Source organism: Anastrepha ludens, chromosome Y (assembly GCF_028408465.1).
Source record: "Anastrepha ludens isolate Willacy chromosome Y, idAnaLude1.1, whole genome shotgun sequence".
Lineage (NCBI taxonomy): Eukaryota > Metazoa > Arthropoda > Insecta > Diptera > Tephritidae > Anastrepha > Anastrepha ludens.
The window spans coordinates 3,483,614-3,486,967 of NC_071504.1; the positions used below are offsets into that span (position 1 = coordinate 3,483,614).

Here is a 3,354-nt window from a genome sequence, read left to right on the forward strand (position 1 = left end):
AAATTGGCCTCGTATCGGCCTAAAAAAATGCGTACAAACGAACATCATTTCATATATATAGATGACTCTCATCATCAGTAAAAAAAAAATTTTGCGTTTTATAAAAATTTGGGACTGGTATCCGAAAAGTATGTTACACAAAACTTTTTTGCCTTCAGGCTTACTTGATATGTAGTAGTTTTAAAATGACAAAATGGTGCTCTTATAAAAGTTACCGTTATTTCGCAACCTATGAGTATGCTAAATGTAATTAATTTAAAATAGAATTTAATAGACAAATTGTAGCTTTCATCTTCAATAAAAGAAGTATTTTTCGCATTTTAGAAAAATTCTATGACTGGTATCCTAAAAGTATGCTAAATAGAAATGGTTTACCTCTAGTTTTACTTGAAATATATAAGACTAAGATATCAAAATACAGGTAGTGCTTTTATGCTGCTCAATAAAAAAAAAAAAAAAATACCAGTCTAACGGTTAGACGGGATAGAAGTGAAACCTTCCGTAAGACAAACTGAGAGAGAATAAGACGAAAGCAGCATTAGGAGCGGGATAATTATAGGTTCATTATAATATTATATTGCTCTAAAGTTCATATTTTATTTTCTTCATTTTATTTCATTCATCCTCAATGTTTCCAATTTCAACAAATGATACGAATGGCTTATGATAGATAAAATATGATACAAATGCTTTGGTTTCGATGTTGTCAAAAAAAAATACCCAAACGGACCGAAGAAACAGTCTTACAAATTTCTTCCATTTTCGTCTACTTGTATTCATATAAAAATGTATGTCTCTTCCCATCAAAGCTAAATGTATTAGTATATTTCTTTTTGTATTTATTCAATAATTTGGGCCGAAATCCCGCCGGTACTGCAATACCGGGCCAACCCGTGGCACAGGTGGAATAAGCCCCTAAAACACTCCGCCCATTTACAAAAAATCAGTTTAACATTTGTTGTCCTCCGATGGAGGATCTATCAGATGTTAAGCTGATAAGAACAGATAAAGTGGGCTTCAAGACCGTTTTGCACGTGAGGACATTTCCCTCGGGGTGATATATAAAAAAAAAAAAAAAAAAAAAAATTCCGCACTATTTTCGAGAGTGACGGTTCAATAGATATATTAAAATCAGCTTAATATTTCTTGCCCTCCAATGGAGGATATATCTATCTATGTTAAGCTGATACTGTCTTAACTATAGCCAACAAACTACCTTGTCATTACATTTTCTAATACACCTTTTGAGAATTACACGCTCACAAAAATTAATGTACAAAATATTTATACCGATTCACTTAAACACGGCGAGCTGTTTGATTTCATGTTCGTGCCTGTGTATGTGCATTTGTGCGTTCATATCGCCAGCCTTGGCTGAGCACAGTAAGAAAATGTATTCGAGCGTATATATGTATGTATGTATGTACGTTAGTGTGTTTGTACGATTGTGCTCTGCGCTCAGCTTTCTGTCGATTTTACTGTGCGCTGCGCAGGTTGGGGTATTCTTGCAGAATGTAAAGATGATTCACACTGTCGACCGACTGGGTACAGTTGTCACAAGTGATGATATGTATAATTTTTATATAAAAAATTAAGGCGAATCTATTGAAGGTGGTAGCAATAACACAGCTGATTTGTTATTTTTTTCTTCCGCCGTGTACATTTGGATGTCAACACAAAATTGAATTACGAAACGTTTTACTTAGCTTAGTGTATGAATACCTTGGAAAAAATTCAATTTTCTTCTATAATCAATTTTAATAAAAAAAAACTGTTTTCAATAATGCAAGTTTCAAAAAAAAAAAAAAAAAAAAAAAAAAATTTCCTCAAATCACTCCCAACGATTCTAAAGAAGTTTTCACTTCAAAAATCATTATTTTTACTGCTATCCTAAAAATATGCTACACAAAAACTTGTTGCCTCTAGATTTTGATATGGCCCTTCAATATCACTCTCATTCCGTCTTTTTGTAAATCAAATTACTTATTGTCTAACGACAGGTGTAATATTTTATGGAAGAAATAAAAAAAAAAAAAAATTTCATTCGAATCATTTGAAATTTCTGTATACAATAACGAAAAATTCAAAAAAAGTTGTACACATAAAATGAATGTCAATTCGAAACTTATATTACTTTAATCTAAGAATCAGGCAAGTTTTGTTTTGTACAATATTTTGATTTTTTCTTTTTTTTATATGAAGAAAATATTTAAAAGAAATTTTTTTTTGCTAAAAACCTTCCCCTAGTGGATCCCTATAATATGAAAAAAGAACGAATAAAATTGGGCTCGTATCGGCCCAAAAAAATGCGTACAAAGGAACATCATTTCATTTTTATATATATAGATAGACTAGGTCTTTAGGCAATACATATCCATTATATTTGAATAGGTTCAGAACCAATTATACCTGTAATGTTCCTACAGCTCGCACTCTGCATGGCCTCAATAAGATGTCGAATTCTCTCATATTAGGTTTTACATTATCGAAACTATATTTTGCTATATCTGCTCAATTAAATTGTAATTTAGATTTGGAAAACGATATTTTTGTAGTATGTAGTCAGTAACCGGCGGCCGCTGTAACAGAATGGGTTGGTGCGTGGTCGAATCTCGGCGAAACACCAAAATGAATAAATAATAAAAATAAAACTATCTGCCGTTCGAAGTCGGCTTGAAACTGTAGGTCCCTCCATTTGTGGATCTCTCCATTTGTGGTTCATCATCTCTCAAAAACATCTCTCCCATTAACCGTTATCATGGCCGCTAATAATTTCACTATCGAAACAAAAACAAAGGCCTTTACGCATTGCATTCTACGCTCACACTAGAAAAGCTTTTAAGAAAAACGATATGCTTATCATGTCGTATCCGTCGCCACGTATTTTTTGTATTTGCTTTACCTTCCGCACGTTTAGCTTAAATAAATAAATTTAATATAAATAATAAAATATAATATATAAACCAAATAAATAAATATAATATATAAACCAAATTGCATAGTTTTATTTTTATAAACAAAATGACGGAAAACCCCTCACTTGCTGAACCAATATTGTTTTATTTCACATTTTCAAGTGCGGCATGAACTAACTTTCAATTTTCTACATTGTGATTGCTTATATTGTAAAGTGTAACTAAATTTAAGTTGCCGGATGGATGTTTCTTTAGGCCACACCCTAATATTTAATGTACATTTTTAGCCACCCTAATGGTAACTGCGCCTACCGTTCTGACTGTTGCTAACCACCGTTTCCAGTCGCTGCAACGTGAAGGCCGTTAACCCTGGCATTTCCCCGCCGAACAGTTAAAACGTTTACCGTGTTAAACGTTGTTCGGCGAGGTTACTTTCACT

General features: G+C 32.6%; 1 pseudogene; it reads right to left on the reverse strand.

Annotated features, from left to right (window-relative positions):
* Positions 1-846: 846 nt before the first annotated feature.
* LOC128870623 (U2 spliceosomal RNA) lies at positions 847-1,028 on the reverse strand (annotated as a pseudogene).
* Between the last annotated feature and the right edge of the window lie 2,326 nt (positions 1,029-3,354).